Genomic DNA, 10165 nt, shown 5'->3' with positions numbered 1-10165 from the left:
TTGGAGATAATAGTTAATGAATATGAAAAGAATACGAAGCAGATGATAAAAAATTATTCGAGTAAATTAGTGGCAACACAGAGTTAAGCGAGATAAAAATATCAATCAATAAAGAATGAAAGAAGAATGAGCAGGGTTAAGTTATTACACAAGCCAAAACTAAGACAAATCAAACGACAGAACGTGAAAACAAACGTAAACAAGACAAGAAGAGATGATGAAGATAAAATGTATTGAAAAACTGAATGATAGATTAGTAAGCAAGAGACAAAAATAGATTAAAATGCAAAAACTCCGCGCCTTGGCGCGGATAACGATCCCTATTATAAATAGTTTGAAGTTTTGCTTTCGGAGAAAAATACCTTTAAACTTCAAATATAGAGTTTTGGAAACTTCAAAATAGAGTTTTTTTTTTAGATGCTCTTAGTCGTTTAAGATTGGCAATGTCAATATAAAAGCAAAAAAGTTTGATGTTTTCATTGCAATTCAGACGTAGTTGTCATGCTTTAAACGATAAAAAACACACAAGACTTTTCATAACCTGAGTTTTTTTAACCACCATAACCTGAGTTTTATTTACGTTTCTAATCAAAATTTTCGAGTTACAAAACAATATTCCAAGTTTGTAGTTTTCCACGGCTACTAACAAACACTGAGAATTTCTTTATTATCCTGAAAGTAAAATTCAACATTAAGCTTGCTCTGAGCCTCTGGCAAAAGAAAAAAACTTATTATGGGCTTCATTGCGAGTTCAACTCAATTTACGAAGACATAACCCACTAATTAATTACTCGAGACTTGAGACAGAGAATGAGTCTTTGTAAAGAATATGGGCTGAGCCCAAGTAAATATAGAAAATACATAATCCAATAGTTGAATCAGAGTACACATGTGAAGCTGAGCGATTCACATAACCATCATACGCTAAATGCACGACAGCTCCATATAAGATGTGATCAAAATCTGATACTAAATTAAGTTTTGACACGAACCCGATTCTTGTATCAAAATCATGCTTTACCCCTAATTTGATAGATTAGTTCTGTGCTATACTGCTTAGCCAACCATAACAGCAATATTAGGCCTAAAGTTTGTTTTCCCACTGATCATTTAGAAATCCTAATATGAGAACAATCTATGTTTGATCAAAAAAAAAATAAGAACAATCTATGATAATGATGTTGAGGACTGAGGTTCGCATATTCCCATAGCATGAACCAACTCAAGTTGGCCTAGTGGTACTTGAAGGAGTTTCGGCCCCGATACGGTCTCGGGTTCGATTCGCGTTGGCCACGAGGGGTTTTACATGGGCTGTCTCTCGCCCTCCAGACCACTTCGCGTAACCAGGGGCCCTTTAGTAGACGCTTAAAAATCCTGTAATGGCATGGGCTTAGGCCTGGTGGGCTAGTCGATCACGCAAAAGTGGTCGGATACTGGATTATAAAAAAAAATATTCCCATAGCATGAACCAACTCAAGTTGGCCTAGTGGTACTTGAAGGAGTTTCGGCCCCGATACGGTCTCGGGTTCGATTCGCGTTGGCCACGAGGGGTTTTACATGGGCTGTCTCTCGCCCTCCAGACCACTTCGCGTAACCAGGGGCCCTTTAGTAGACGCTTAAAAATCCTGTAATGGCATGGGCTTAGGCCTGGTGGGCTAGTCGATCACGCAAAAGTGGTCGGATACTGGATTATAAAAAAAAATATTCCCATAGCATGAAGTAACTTTTTAAGGTTTAACCGCGTTACTATTGTTAGTTTAAGTACTTAAGTTCGTTAGAAATCATTTTCGTTTGTTTGATGTCCCAGTTCTCATCACAATCAATGATCTAGTATAAAATACTGTATTTCGAACCAAACACACACCATTATTGATTTTATGCAGAGCTTCCATGTGAATGCCTCTTGTCCGCTAGTTACCGATGTTATTCCCGTTCCAATCAATCAGTTTCTCTCTAATTTCGTCCACCAATAGTTAGATAAAAGAAACTTTGAAAACAAAACTTTGCCACCTCAGTACAAAACTCCATCCATGTTAGGCATTTACTTTCCAGAGTCGGCAAATAACTGAAATAGACGAAACCAATTCAACCCAAAATTGAGTGAAAGGCATGCATCATGATTAGTTTGAACAAAAAAAAAAAAAAAAAAGGCATGCATCATGATTCATACCATATATATGCACAGAGTAGCACATATTAGTACGAACCTTTTCTTCACTAGTATTCAGGTTTATTATATCTATTTAGCAAAATAATTTATTTATTTAAAATAAATATCATTTACATTATATATGAGATACACAAATATATGCACATTGCAAACCTGTAAATGATTGCGATATTCTAATCTCCTATATATTAATAGATAAACATTTAAAAAGTTATAACATGTGGTTTGTACTAATTAAAAAAGTATCATGCTGAGTTGTCACGTAATTGGAATGTTAATTTTGCTTTCGTGGCGGCTTGAGAATCTATTAAGAATTTTGTTAGTCCAAAATTAAATTGATAGGAAATGTTATATTATATAGTATGTCCATTATGGATCATTCATTTATCAAATTAAAATTATTATATATTATTTCCTTAAATAAAATTTACGGTATAACCTAACGTGATTAAGATATATATGACAATTAATGATTTTAAATAATAAAAAATTTCTATCATTTTTGGTTTAATTATTTATTATGAAAATAAATTACACAATTACATTAATCATATCATAAAAATTTAGATTTGTTTTGTATATATTGTATTTTGAATTTTTCAAAACGAGTATAAATTACTAAAACTGTTAGAAGTCTCACATAAACTTTTATGATCAATGTTTAAATTTTTTTTCTATAATAAGATACAATGATTATAAAATCATATGAATAAATAATTTTATTTTAATAGGTGTTTATATAAATATATATATATTTCATATCGTTTAAATTAAACTATACATCATATGAAAATATATACTTATATTTTTATATATGCGTTGAAATATATTAAAAAGTTAATATTTTAATTTTAAATCTTCATTGTTTTTTTTTAAATGATTATAAATTATTGAAACCACTAAATATTCCACATTAAGAAAATCGTTTGTGTAAAAAATTTTTACACAAATATGCAAATAATCATAAAATCATATGAGTAAAAACTTCATTTAATAAATTTCCATATTAAAAGTATAGAATATATATATATATATATGTTAATATCATTTGAATAAAATTATATATCATATACGATAAATAAGATTGATGGTTTTGATTTATTTACCCTAAATTGATTGTGAATAAATAAGACCGGTCGTTTGATTATATACGCACACCAATTTATTACATAATAGTAACTGATTTCTTACTTATTTAATATATAATTATTATTTTATTATTTCAGAATATACAGAAAAAACATAAAATAAGTAATAAATATAAAATATTTATTATGCACAAGACGCATATTTTAACCTAAGTATGTATCTTTTTAATAATTTTAAATCTTAACATTTTCTAAATCTCAGGCCAAAACAAAATAACGAAATGAGAATAAATTCAAAAATCAATATTTATATCGAGCAATAACCAAAATGAAAAAACGACACAAAAATGAGAAAAATATTGAAAATAGATAGGATTGGCACGTGAACGTAAACTTCTCATAAGCATAATTAACTTTTATATTGCTAATCATGATATAAAACCGAGCTGGTGTAGTTCTATTGTAACCAAATAGTATGAATGAGATTTTTCGGTCTAAACGTTAGGTTTTTATGCGATAAGTAATTGTTTGACCTAAAATATTTTTAAAAGTGGGATAAGCTCTTCAGTAAATAAATTATGTAATTAACAAATTTAAAAAAAAATTGTTTAAGTGCCAAGAATATTAATTCGATCAAAAATATAAATTTTATTTTTCCATACGATATTTCTTAAATAATTTTCATATAAATTCATTCTGCACAAGACGCATGTCTTATCCTAGTAATAAAGTAAAACCCTAACAACAAAAGAAACTTGATGGATGTGTTTTCACTTTTAACTCGAGTATGTAAATGTCCAAACATATTTTTTTATAAGTATACCAAATTTATCTCCATTATACACTAAATTTCAATCTGCTAAAGTTTGATTTGGAAACAATTTTTAATATACTAAAAAGTCAAAACGGAATATAGTATCATCTCATGAAATGGAATTAATCAAATCATTTTCCTAATATTTTGACACTAAACATACGAATCAAACCCATTGTGTTAGTTATATTGAATTTCTACGAGTTTGTCGTTGTCTGTGCCAGTGGAAACGTCTTTGTTTGTCATAGAAAAATGGAATTATGGATAGACAGGATAATGGTATGTTGAATGTTAGTAATGATCGAAAATGAAAGAAAGTAATAACCTTTTGTATAAAATTATTGATAATTCATTGCTAGTAATGCCTGCATGCAGAGTACATGTTCTTGATGGCATTTGCCGTGCAATATTGTGTCACACGTATTCATTTTTTGCTGGCTCTCCACGACCAAAGGATCCAATGGCAATGATGATTACAATAAAATTGATTCATTACAATAGTACTAACTAATACATTAGATCCCATGATTGTTAATGCAGCAGAATCAACGAACTTTAAAGAGTTTGTGATATACTTCCTCCGTTTTTAATTGTAAGTAGTTTTGCTTAAAAACACAAATATTTAGGAAGCTGTAATTTTAAAAAAATATATCATTTAATCAATTAATTAAACCAATTATAAAAAATCTAACATTATTTCATTGGTCACACAATATCCAATAAATGAAAAGATACTTATACCGTGAAACAAACTCTTTTTGATAGAACTACCTATATTTGGAAACAGCGAAAGTATGCGTATAGGCTATGTATCGGTAATAACAAAACAAACTATGAAATTACAAATGTCGGTAAAATTTCAGTAGATAGTTGATATCTATATATCTATACATTAGGGCTATAAGATAATTAGTCAGTTTAGTAACTTAGTTGACTTGTCTCATTGCTAATTTCGATTTTTTTCTTCTATAAGTTAAATGACATGTGGTGCGAAACATTAATCAAGGAATCTGTAACTTGGCATTGGCATGTTTTGATCAATCTTTTGGTGTGACTTGACAGACAGCCTTGAGTAATAATCAATATTTCAAAAATAATAGCTCGGGGAATATACCGTAATTGCTTAAGCAGCTCCCGAAATCGACAGAAATGTTTATATAACTGCGTTACATAATATAAAAAATGAAATGAGATTAGTGATTGTATTTTTTGCTGTACTTTTTTTATCAAGAAACATGTGTTGTTAGACTTGATTTGTTCGAAGGCAAACAAAATATTTACTCTGTTACAGGAAGTACGTTATCCATTTCATTATCATCTCACCTATGAATACATCACCGGCAGCAAAATACGACCGGAATTGGTAATTATGTCTGATTATAGTTCAAATGTATCTTAAATTCTTAATGACATTATATGAAATCACTATTATTAAAAGAGAATTAAAAGAGAAGTACCCATTAAAAAATACTTATAAGTTTTCTAACTTATTTACACTTTCATGCCATTGAGAATTAAATTAAACTACCTGTTTTAATGTTTGTCTTTTCCAGTTAAATTAATGAGTTTTCCTTAATCAAATTTAAACTTAATGTCATTAAATAAACCTACCTATTTTAATGCTTGTTTTTTCAGTTAAATTAATAAGTTTTCTTTAATCAAATTTAAACTTAATGTCATTAAGTAAACCTACCTATTTTAATGCTTGTTTTTTCAGTTAAATTAATAAGTTTTCTTTAATCAAATTTAAACTTAATGTCATTAAATAAACCTATGCATCAATCGATGTACAATATTCAAACCACCTATAGTTTTCGTTTTCTTTATAGGATGTATCAACCAACCAATCATCCCATTGATTTTCTAAGCTTTATAAAAAAACAAATCAATAAATACAAACTCAAAATCCAATATCTTCTATTAATCAAAACATAATATCTTCAATGCCGTATCTTTAATGTACCTATTAAATATAGAAATTGTAACCATAATTACACTAATTATAAGAATAGATTTGATTCCAACCAATTGATCTATTACTTCGGTAATTGATTTGCTTGCAGAAGAGGAAACAATAAATTTAAAATTTATAAGAATATAAAGATATAGAGATTCCAACCAATTGCCTATATTTGCGTATGATTTCCGCATAATAAGCTTCAAATTGAACATTGAAACATATAGAGAGATTTTTTTTAATCTTTTACCGACAAAAAGTTAAACAAAACGAAGAGTTAAATGTAATTTTTTTTTGTTACATTTCCTAAAAAAAACGGTTACAACATGGACTTTCATAATATGGCCTTTTAACATATTAATGTTATGGACATTTAATAATTATCTTGATGAAAAACAAAGAATATAAATAATTATTATTAATAAAATTATGAAATTATTTACAATTTGATGACTAATTCATCGTCCTTTTTTATATGTTAAATTTTTCATAAAAGTTTAAAAATCATTTTTTTTAAACATGTATAACTAATTTATATCTTTTATGCCATACTAAGTCATAATATAATATTTTTTCATATTTTAAATTAATAACAATTGTTTTTATATATCGTCTACAATTCTCTAGTTACATCTATTTGTTCAGTTTTTTATATGATATTGAATATTCATCGTAAATAGATGGTTTAAAATGCCAAAAAATTATTTATTTAGTGAATATAATACATCAAATATTACAAATATATTATTTAGTTAAATAAATAACTAAAAACCGAAAATTTAAACTCGCGCTGGCGCACAGATCAGGGTCTAGTTAATGTTATACAAGTTGATACATATTGGCGACGGAATGGGCCCACCATGGCTACAAAAAGACAAGATACCGCCTACCAAAGTGAGAGAGAGAATATACTATGGGTCCCATGATTGCGTCATCATGTAATAGAACCGGAACCAGCAAGCGCCTGCCCATCTTCTGTTTCCTTGTGATTATTTTGTTTTTGCTTCTCCTCTTTTCTTCCTGTTGAACTAACACGAGAACATGCAATATTACAGGATTATTAAGGTTTAATAGTCATAAACCTATTTACATAAGTACAAATAACAACTAGACTTTGTTGCACCAGCAAGATATATAATGACTTGAGCACCCATATGATCTCGTTTCATTTTGTTCCGATGATTTGTTTTATGAGCTTTTAATTTTTATCCGCTCACAAACAACGAACTAAACTATAACAGTTCATACAAAATCATACAGTATCCTAACAACTCCAATAGAAGCATTAACTACTATCAGAACATAAAACCAAAAAGGATTTACTATCAGACGACATGATGTATATTTATGAACAATGCATGAGGCAGTAGTATTCTTCATAGATGGAACAATATGCAATTAATTATCTAGGTGCAGTAATAATCTTGGGTCGTTGCTATGAAAACTCTATTTTTTGAATATAATGGACGAACATTAATTTATAATTGCTTTTATCGATTATAGTTGTCAGTTGATATGATCCATCTCTTTCCATTGCATATGCATCGATAGATATATGTACAGTTCATCATGAAGACTCGAACATTTTGGATCTAGTATAGTTGGAGATGATGCTCAATTGCCCATTGCTCATTCATGTTAGTGTCTGGGTACGAGCGGAAAGCTCTACAATTCCATAACCCTGAGTTTAGAGAGAACTTTAGAGAGAGGTTTTTTATGCTGTAAACTTTTAACCAATAAAACACAATCATATACAGTTATTTATTGAAATATTACTTGTTAATTATGTGTTTCTTTGTCTGCTAACGCGTATTACCAAATTCGAATTCCAATTATGCAATCACAAAAATACTAGGGTATATGCCTCTGTCTGTTAAACAACATGTACGTAATAACCTCCATTATTTAATGTCTAAATTTAATTAATGATTACAGTAGCCAATAATGTTTAGGAGACAATTAGGACTTCACATCAACGTTGTTAGTTCGTCTAAAACAATCAAGCAACGTTATGACTAATTAATATCAATGATGAATGTAGATTCTTATTTTCTTGGCTATATTTAGATTATTTTAAAAGTTCAAAATTCTATATTCTAAACAAACCAACTCGATGTGTATTGTTTGTTTGCTCAAACTCAAGACTGGTTTAGGGATGATATAAGACATGCAAAGTTAATTTTGAAAGGAAATTAATACTTTGGTCTTTCCAATCGTTCTCTTAATTTTAATTTATTTTTATACGGCTTCATTTATTTATTTGTATGTCCTTCTATATTATACAATATTAGTTGAAGGTGTCTCCACAAGTTCATGTATATACCATTTGACATTCAATTATAAATGATACAAGAAATTACTAAACAAACAAACAAACCATATTTGGCATTATTCCATGCGCTATAGGCGGTTCAACAACATCAAATTATATTGAAGATAGTTATGTTCCCATGCATGTCAGCAATTTTGCGTGATTGTACAAGTGTATGTGTATCTCAGTCACATAAATTATTAACGAGAAGCGACAGAAGAGGCAGAACAAAAGCCAATGAAAGAGTCTCGCGAACGTGAATATGAACAAGCAAGCTGCTTTGTTTATTAGATATTTAACTAAGGCCTTCAATAGAAGGGAAAATGACCATTTTCGACCTCAACAATTTCTGTTGTGTTTTTTCGTACTCAACCAAAATATAAGTGCTAAATACGACGTAAACTAAAATTTAATTTGAATTGTAAACCTGAACTCTCAACCGTGTGCATAAAACTACCTTGACTAACATTACATTAGTCAACCGTTATCTTAAAAAAACGACGTTGTTTTGTAATAGAGAAAATCTTGGAAAAAATAGCAATCGCTGTAGATCAAACTTTGGTCCCACGGATAATAAGCAAACTTACTTTCCACTGTGCTACTTCAATTCTATTGTTTACTTATTAGATTTAAAATATATATAGATTAGGATCCGTATATTCTAAGATAACAATTATTTTTGTTTACACATTTTATTTAATACAAATTATAATTGCACCAGTAATTTACGTACTGTTAGTCAATGTTCGTTTTTTTTAAGATAACGGTTGACTAACGTAATGTTAGTCAATGTAGTTTTATGCACACGGTTGGGAGTTCAGGTCTACAATTTAAATTAGATTTTAGTTTAGGTCGTATTTATCACTTATATTTTGTTTGGGTATGAAAATGCACGACATAAATTGTTGAAGTCGAAAATGACCATTTTCCTCCCGCAAGAGAAAGCAGTTCGAGAGAATGGGATATTCGAGTTTCCAAACTGCTTCAGTCGCACATTGCTTTGTGGTAATGGGATTAACTATCACTACAAGAAAACATAAGCTTAACGAGGAAAATTAACGAGGAATATTTTTCCTCGTTAATTTACATCGACTTTACGAGGAAATTACGCGGAAAAATAAAATCAGCGTTATTTCCTCGTAAAGTAACGACGAAACAGTTTCGTCGTAAAGTCGATGAAAAGTCACGTGGCTTTTACGAGAAAATCGTATTTACGTCTACTTAGCGACGATATTTTGAATCCACCAACTTTGTTTATCACACGTTTGTTTTCGGCCACCTAACTAATTTCCGTCGTAAATTCGTAGGAAAATTAACACTACCAGATTCGAAAATTTTCTATAAATAGGGACGTTTGAACATCATTTTAAACACACCAACAAAAAAAAAACGTGAAAGAAAAAAAAATGGCTGGCTCCGGAAATATTTTCGAGTTGCGGAAGTGGATGTATATGCATAGAGATGCTAACGTGAGAGTGACGAAAGAATATCTTGCGGGGCTGGAGACATTTATGCATCAAAGAGATTCAACACCGCTCGCCCAAGAAAGTGGTAAGATGTTATGTCCTTGTCGGAAATGCAACAATTCGAAATTGACAAACCGTGAAAATGTTTGGAAGCATTTAATAAATAGAGGTTTCACGCCAAATTACTATATCTGGTTTCAACATGGAGAAGGTTATAATTATGATCAGAATGAAGCTAGTAGTAGTAATAGCAATTTTCAGGAAGAACCGGTTGATCATCATTTGCATAATGGACATAGTTACCATCATGAGGAGATGGTAGATTATGATAGGGTTCATGATATGGTAGCTGATGCATT

General features: G+C 29.8%; 1 long non-coding RNA gene across 1 annotated transcript in view; it reads left to right on the top strand.

Annotated features, from left to right (window-relative positions):
- The window catches only part of LOC106323323, an 11021-nt gene extending 5639 nt beyond the window's left edge, over positions 1 to 5382 (top strand). Inside the window, exon 7 of the long non-coding RNA XR_001266674.1 lies at positions 5364 to 5382. This is a non-coding gene — a long non-coding RNA (uncharacterized LOC106323323). The remainder of the gene's footprint in view (positions 1 to 5363) is intronic.
- Positions 5383 to 10165: the final 4783 nt, after the last annotated feature.

Source organism: Brassica oleracea, chromosome C1, assembly GCF_000695525.1.
Source record: "Brassica oleracea var. oleracea cultivar TO1000 chromosome C1, BOL, whole genome shotgun sequence".
NCBI lineage: Eukaryota > Viridiplantae > Streptophyta > Magnoliopsida > Brassicales > Brassicaceae > Brassica > Brassica oleracea.
The sequence above is the reverse complement of the archived record's forward strand: the minus strand, read 5'-3'. Positions and strand labels throughout refer to the sequence as shown.